The sequence below is a fragment of the Melanostigma gelatinosum genome (genome assembly GCF_949748355.1).
Source record: "Melanostigma gelatinosum genome assembly, chromosome: 1".
Classification (NCBI taxonomy): domain Eukaryota; kingdom Metazoa; phylum Chordata; class Actinopteri; order Perciformes; family Zoarcidae; genus Melanostigma; species Melanostigma gelatinosum.
Window position 1 is genome coordinate 28,219,404 of NC_136634.1, and position 8,884 is coordinate 28,228,287.

Here is an 8,884-nt window from a genome sequence, read left to right on the forward strand (position 1 = left end):
TCATAGAAAAGGGGGCGTGTTGCCAGTTGACCTGACTGGAACCCATGGATTTGAATCTGTGCTCTTGTACTGGCCAAAAATGGCTGAATAGGGTTCATTGATGTTATAATTTTGAGACCAAATACTATCTGTATTTACTACATTCCAAATGTCCTTGGTCATTTAAGTTTTTTGTGTTCTGAAGTCAAAAGTGTTTTATAAAGTAACTTAGCCATAAAAGTGCTTCATTCTATTAGCTTCTGCTGCTTGTATTCAGTGCCTGGTGTGAATTTTGCCTGCAGTTGCAGTGGACAGCACAAGAAAAAGACTGTCATGTAGGTACTCTGGTTATATTGTGTGTTAAATCGTACATGCTGGGTCGACTTCAGGGGTGTTGCATGGCTAAAACGCTGGTAACTAGCCCTTGTGGATGTTGACTCTCACGGTCTCCTGGTGCTGCACCCCTGCCGAATGCATCGCCGACTCTCAAGGGCTTGTTCCAGGCTGCTTGTGATGATGCGTATCAGACACAGTAAGTCTGCTCCAGTCGTTTGGGGGCAACCAATTGGATTGTCACAAAATGTTAAACCCCATTTTGCACTTCAGATTGAGCTTTGAAGTATCTGAGGACATTTAATCGGAGTGGAGTAACCCGGAACAAGCCCTCTGACTCTAACCTCAAAAACCATCTGGCCAGTGTGGTTTGGTTTCAGTGAGCTAGAATTATGTCGCAGTGATCCACATGGTTTTCATTGACTCTGCCTGCTGCACCTCAACAAAAAAGCCTAATTTTGAGCTTAATGTTTAAATACAGTTAACTCTGCGCCACAGGGATGTGCAATGGAAATTCCAAAACAGTATTACTTTTTTTTTGTGTTAGGTCAGGGGTCGGCAACCTTTTCTATCCAAAGAGCCAGTTTTCCCTATTTTCCACCAAATAAAATTTGTCTGGAGCCGCAAAAGCTATTTGACATCACAGCTTATAAAGTTGTATATATAGTTATATTATATATATATACAAAACTATAGTTTGTTGTATTTATGAAAATATAGAACAAGAATAAAGACAATTCTTGACTTTTTTTTTGCAATTTGACCTGATATAACAATATCAAACTCTTATTAAGAGCTCCGTTTGCTGCTTGCAGTTCTCACACTTCAATGTCTGCCGATAATGTTTCCTTTTAATTCTTTGCACTCGGTGTCTCCTCCCCCCCATATCTCATTTTCTTTTTCCAAATTAATTTGTTCTCTGTTTTGTTCACTTCATTTTGTTCAGTCTGTTTCAAGTTTCCAACGCTGCACCCTCTGATTGGCTGGTTCCTGCCATTGCGGGAAGGTGATGATTGGCCGGCTTTGGTCACGAGATCTTGTCGCGTTGCTTTTGCATTGGCTGCCCCTGTAGCTCCGCCCCCTTTCACCTGACCCAGATTAACCTATCACAAACCAGCATGTCGAGTATGGCATGCAGTTGTCTGTAAAGGTGTTATGTGTGGCATCGTGATATGTCAAACTGAATTCCAAATGAATCATCATACCTTGGTCAAATTCCAATAAACAAATTGCATTACCTCCTGTTCATCTCTATCTCATGCCACTCATACCTTAAACTCTAGTGTTTCTCTAAAATGAGACCATGTGCTCTTAAAGGACCAGTGTGTATAGGATTAAGAACATAATCTCGTGTAATAACCACCTGAAATAGATAGTTAGCCCTTCATATCTACATAGGGAGCAGGTCCTCTTCCCGGGAGTCTGCCATGTTGCCACCGCCATGTTTCTACAGTAGCCCAGAACGGACAAACCAAACATTTTCTCCAGGGGTCCTTTTTTACGTTGCCAGAGGGCCGCTGTAGTTCTCCGACACGCTTGGAATAGGAGCGCATTCAGTGGGATGCAATCTGTTTCAAAAAATAATAATTTGTCCCCGATTAAGTCCTTTATTGTGACAAGCTTTAGCTACCAGGTCAGATTTATAAATCGGCTTATGAACAGTTTTATGGCATTAAGGGCACTAAGCTAAAACGTTCAAACTTTGAGTGTAGAGGTTGTTGGAAGCTTGCGGTGTCGGTTGAGTCGATGCACACGTAGCACCTTTTTAGTCGGTTTCGTTTGCCGTTCCGTTAGTTTGGTGTCATATCGCCTGACCAAACCCCACTAACACTTGTTGGGGTCTGATAAATGGCTTCAACATGTGCTGTGGACAAAGACAATCAGGCCTTCGCTTTTTCAAGCAAAGGTCTCATCCTGACTTGTAGTTTGAGGAGAGCAAAGGGATTTCACACTCAGGTGTGAATTCCCCCCCCCCCCAAATAACCATGGTAACCGCGGCAATCTCATTGGCCGAGAGCCAAGAGACCCCAGGACCCCTGTGGTTCGGCCACTGTTCTATAAAACTCTCTGCTGCCCCCACCTCATAGCTTTTTCCAACTCTCCCTCCGGGGTAACAGGAGGCACACAAGGCTCTTCGCTCGGACACCCCCGTCCAGGCCACAGAAGAACCAGCTTTCCCCCTTCGACCTCGGTTGAGTTAGGAGGCACACAACCGCTCTCTTCGCCCGGACCCCCCCCCGGCCAGGCCACAGAGAGTCCAGCTTGCCCCGCCAGCGCACGAGGCCACGAGGAAGCAACGGCCCTTCAACCCTACTCAAACCCTGACAAGCCGTTTCGCTGGATGAAACAGCCCGCGATAACGAATCTGCTTCAGCGATCAGTTCAGCGCTTTTTGTTTCTTTTTCTTTTGGTGCACACATTCCGGCGAAGGAAAGACGACAACGCCTCCCTCCTTCACCGACGATTCCCGGTAAGACGCACGGACCACGCCGTCAGCCGAAATTAGATCACCCTCCCTGCCGCGAGGACAGATCACGTCTGCGTTTGCTCCAGCCGAGCCACGCCACGACAGACCGAAACAGCGCCAGCTCAACGCCGCGCTGAGAAGCACCCCCCCCCCCTTCCTCTCGAAGAAAAAGGACAACTTTGCTCACGAACCCTTCAACGTTGCAACGAAGCATCTACAAGTAAGATTCTTGGCATTTGGGCATAGCTTAGCTTAAATTAACTTAAGTTTAATTCAGGCCATTCATGTATATGTTGATATTCCCGTGTTTTTGTGTGTTTAAGACTGTCGCGTGATATTGAGGTATTACGCAATCATTACGGAACTCCTCGCGGACGAGAGAAGCTCCGCTGTATTCGTGTATTAACTGTGACTGTTTGCTTGGATTTATTTGATTTCTTTTCATTCATTGTCTTCCACTCCGGGTGGAAGTTCTCTTTTCATTAACTCGACTCGGTGAGTGAGCTGAGGTGCGTGGCTTATCACGGCATAAGTTACCGGCAGTTCCAAGACGACAGCGGTATATTTATGCATGATAGAGCCAGCAATCAGGCTCCCTACCACATCGCACGCCGAAGCGTGATTCAGTTCGAGTTCTCGCTCCCTTTTTCTCTTTCCTCCTTTCACGAAACACACACACACATACAGCTCCTAATTCTACCCCTGGGGAACCTCGTTCAAACGAGCGCCTCACATCACGTGCTGCCCAGGCAAACGTGAATTACGTACAGCAGCCCCATTCTGCCATTTTGTCCGGGTCCCTCGACTCCGCCATCTTTGTAGTTTCTAGCTGTAGTTCTTAAGGCCCCTCCCCTTTGGCCAGCGTCACTCGACGCCGCCATCTTTGTAGTCTTTAGCGTAGCTGTAAGACTCCTTCCTGTACACACACACACACACACACACACACACAGACATACACCCTCATCCATTTTATTCATTCTTTAGTTTAGGCATATAAAATTGTATGATAACGTTTGTTGGTTGCAATATTAATTGATTTGATCATTTATTATTTTGATTCAATAAACTCTGTTATACTTTCAGGAGCAGTCGTCTGTGATTACTTGTGCATACGTATTTGATAAGACTGTATGTAGTGGCCGGTGCTCGAACTTAAAACCCTTCACTGTCACTGAATGTATAGTCATACGCAGACTATTGACATTATGAGTGACTACTAATTATGAGACTTAGTTTTATCGTTTGGTTATTGGTCCCTGTTCGCAGGGTGGTGCCCCGTTTATATTAATAATCATTAATAATTGTTACATACATCAATAATTCTATTGATGTCAAGAATTCAGTTTCTTAAATGCTGATAACCCAAACACGCTCCTTTAGATCCCAACATAATGGTGCCCCGTGTGAGGGTACGTTATTCCAGTTTTGTTACAGTATATATGCACATTAATCCATAATTATTTTTGAATAATTAATTTTCCAAAAAATAATTTTTTCGAAAAATTATTTTTTTCTTCTTTTGAATGATCCAAATTCCTGAAACTTATTTCCCAAAATAGGTAGGCTTTGATCTTCAAAATCTTGTCTTATTGTAATTAAATTTTTGATTTTAAATCCAGATTTTTAATCTTAATCTTTAATTCCCTTCTCGAAATTTTATTTTGTTTCCTTTCCAGGTTTAATTATTCGTTTCATTTCTTAAACTAACAGCCAGCTGTGTAGTAGATTTGATCGTTATTTGTAATACCTTGCTTGCTTTCGTAAATCCCTCCAAGAAGTTACACACAGCTGTCACAGGCCCAAAGTGCTAAACCACATTAGCATTTTCGCACCTCTGGCTACAAAGCAGTAGTGATACCTCAGAGCAGCAACAGTAGAAACGTAAGTCACAGAGCTAGACATTTCACTGTGCGCCTGCATGAACCGTAACACTAACAGTAATTAACATCTAACAGTAGAAACGTAAGTCACAGAACTAGACATTTCACTGAGAACCGCAAACACTAACAGTTTCCGTTCTAACACTAGGGAATTAACAACTACTGGGAGTCGTGCTCATTAGAGAGAATGAGCAACGAGAAATCCCCCATTCCTGGAGCTGTAGCTCCAGAAGACACCGCATTACGAGATGCGGTGGCTGATGTCCTCGGACTCACAGCAAAGGAAAGAGAGTACTTTGCAAAATACACTGCTGTCCTATGCGACGAGCAATTAGAGCAGCTGGTGGCTTATGTAAATAACCCAGCAGGTAACAGAGAGCGCCTGATTCAGGACGTAATCGGCGAAATACTGCTCATCTACCATCAGAAAATGCAGCTGCAAGCTGCCCGAACCCGGGCACAGAGCGACGAGCAGCAACGCGAGATCTGGACACTCCGAACAGAGGTTCAGGAGTTGTCACGTGACTGTAGAGCCCTACAGTCAGAAAATAGTAGCCTGCGCAGTGACCTCAGAGAGGTCAACCTAGAACTCTCTAAAGCATCAGAGAGTGATGACAAACTGAAAGCGCTTCAAGGTGTTCCAGCAACCCCGGTAGGTACTGCTACCCCCTACCGAGCCTTTCAGCCCAGTCATTTCTTGGTCTCGGCTCCCTCATTCCCCGAGACCCGAACCACCTTGCATTTCTTGAAAACGCGTTCCCCAACCAGGAGTAGAGAGGACCAACACCAGGTCCTAGACTGCCCAGGTGGCTTCAAAACCACCTCAGGCGACCGCAATCCTCCACGCAGTTCACGTGCGCGACAAGAACTGACCCCATCCCCCTCAGGGAGGGAGGATGATAGTCGTTACCACCATCGCGAGTATGGAGACTCAGACGACTCGGACGGCCCAGGCCCCATCAACCTTGGAGGCCTGCGCACTCGACAGATTGAGTCTCTGGCAAAAGACGTAGAGCGCTTCAATCCCGATAATCACGACTCGAGCATCGATGACTACCTAAGGGAGATCGATCGCTGCCTCCTCGACCTATCGCGCGAAAAGCTAAAGCTAGTGTGGAAAACCACTGCGCGAAGCGTCCACGCTTTCATTGAAACGCTCCAGCCGAGCATCCGCGACTGCTATTCATCCCTTTGTCACGCCCTTAGGGAGGAGTACTCCCTGTACTCTAACCCAGCTTCTGCCACCCTCTTCGCCTTTGCCATTTCCCAGGAAAGGCTAGAGTCTCCGAGAGACTACTTCAGGCGCTTGAGATCTGCGTACTTCCAAGGACGTAACGCCCCAGGTCTAGAAGAAGACCATGCCTTCAAGTCGCTTTTCTTGCACAATCTCCACGACAACGTGAGATACGATGTTACTATGCACTGCAGAACGAGTAACCTCACCATGCCAGAGATTAGGAAATACGCGCAACTTGCATGGGAGACACGCGGACGGCCGACAAATCGGTACGAAGACACCGCCATAGTCTTAGGCATCCAACAGTCGAGCGACTCCGACCTAGCGTCGGAAGACGACGAGAGGACTTGGCCTAGCGAGCCCTGGTCACCCCCGAGGAACAAACGACCCTGGCGGTCGAAAGACCAACGGAACCAGGGGGGTGAAAGACGCCCTCAAGGGCAACACATCAGGTAACGCTGACTCGCAGCCCACCTGACTAAGCCAAGTGACCTTTCCCCCTGCTGCCAAGTCGACGTGGTAGGGGGGGGGAAGAGAACTCAGCACACTTCCGGAAATGACCACTCCCATTTCGCACCTCGTTCTTCAACCTTCTTGGGCGACCTTGTTCGCAAAGGCAATGCCCGTTATGTATAAATCTATACATATTCTTCAGTCCTACTGGGGGGTCATAACACTCTTGCTCTACCCGACTCCGGGTCAGAAACGAGCCTCATGTGTTCCCCCACCTTTTCGCATACACCTCTAGGAAGCCACAACCTTAGAGGCCCTTTCGAGCACCCTAGCTCGTAAGATCTTTCGTCAACTAAGCCTTCTTCTCCTGCTCTCTCAGCATGATCCACCTCCAGCTCGTTCAACGAAGCCACCGCCTTCTTTCAGCCGAGTCATCACCCGGGCCTGTCAAGTCGCCAGTGCCGTAGGTAACTGAACTTGACCTGTGCGCCGGACCTGTCTCCATCTCTAATTAGGAGGGTGGGGGGGAGGGAGATATCACCAGCCCGCCATGACACACTCCAGAGTGAAACTGTTCGCGACGTTTCCCTGAGTGCTGGCGGTAACGTGGGATATCTGCCCTCGCCACTTGAACAGCGCGAGGGGGGTGGGATCTCTGACAACAGAAACTTAGAGAGATGCACTTCACAGGAAGTACACTCTAATCTCGCCAGTGCCGAAACCAACCGGCAGAATGGCAGCTTACTATTGACTACTAACGTTTAACTGCATGCTTCAACTCACCCTGTAGACATGCACTAACCGCGAACACATCCAACTTCAACCAGAACAGTTGCATGACCTGACAAACCATTGTGACTGTCAACTGATGCTCCACTCTCATAGAGAACCCTTTGCATGCTTTATAGACTCTACCAGAAGTCACCAAAGAGGACATAACCTCTGCCGTAGCAGTCAGATTTAACCCAGGACCTCATCCGAGAAGGCTCAGCTGTCAACAGCTGGAGCAGCGAGAGACCAGCCTAGCTAGTCACACTAGCCGTGCTAACGAAATCTGTAAATCTGCTACCACTACTGTTATGCAACCCTCACAGGTGCCTCTGGCCTATAGTCTTGGCAACGCAACTCCAATATCGATAGATTCTAAAACTTAGACACAGGACTCGCTCTAAATCTACTGATTAGAGAGAGATAGACGCACATATCATGTACTAATAGATCCAGAAGCGACAGACAAACTGGATTCCCTCCTATTCATAACACCACGTAGCCAACCTACGACTGCTCCGCCGACGGACTCCAGTCCTGTCTAGGAGGTGAACCAGTAACCACTGTTTGCCCCTCACCTGCTTCTTGTCTTTCTATTCTTTCCTTCTCTCTCTTTTGTTTTGTTTATTTGGGTTGTTACTTTCTTTGACACTGTGCCACAATGCTAGATTATCACAACATCATAATAGCGATTGGATTATTTGGGAATAATGTTTTGCTCACCTATGATTTGAATTGTGTATGATAGTAGATGTAGGTAGAAGTAGTTAAAGTCATCTGCCCAGATGCCACCTTAGTCATCTGCCCAGATGCCAATGAACTCTGAACTTGAACACCATGAACTTGACCACTATGAACCTTGAACACCATGAACTTGACCACTATGAACCTTGAACTCTATGAACAATGAACACTGCCTGTTTTAACCACTGCTTTTGGTCTCAGGAACACTTGGACTGTCTCACCTCTTCAGGTTTCCCCACCACATGGATGCACATGCCAGCCCTTGGTTTGCTCTAAAGACCGAAGCCAACATCTCGCTCTTCAGAACAAAGGGGGGATGTTGGGGTCTGATAAATGGCTTCAACATGTGCTGTGGACAAAGACAATCAGGCCTTCGCTTTTTCAAGCAAAGGTCTCATCCTGACTTGTAGTTTGAGGAGAGCAAAGGGATTTCACACTCAGGTGTGAATTCCCCCCCCCCCCAAATAACCATGGTAACCGCGGCAATCTCATTGGCCGAGAGCCAAGAGACCCCAGGACCCCTGTGGTTCGGCCACTGTTCTATAAAACTCTCTGCTGCCCCCACCTCATAGCTTTTTCCAACTCTCCCTCCGGGGTAACAGGAGGCACACAAGGCTCTTCGCTCGGACACCCCCGTCCAGGCCACAGAAGAACCAGCTTTCCCCCTTCGACCTCGGTTGAGTTAGGAGGCACACAACCGCTCTCTTCGCCCGGACCCCCCCCCGGCCAGGCCACAGAGAGTCCAGCTTGCCCCGCCAGCGCACGAGGCCACGAGGAAGCAACGGCCCTTCAACCCTACTCAAACCCTGACAAGCCGTTTCGCTGGATGAAACAGCCCGCGATAACGAATCTGCTTCAGCGATCAGTTCAGCGCTTTTTGTTTCTTTTTCTTTTGGTGCACACATTCCGGCGAAGGAAAGACGACAACGCCTCCCTCCTTCACCGACGATTCCCGGTAAGACGCACGGACCACGCCGTCAGCCGAAATTAGATCACCCTCCCTGCCGCGAGGACAGATCACGT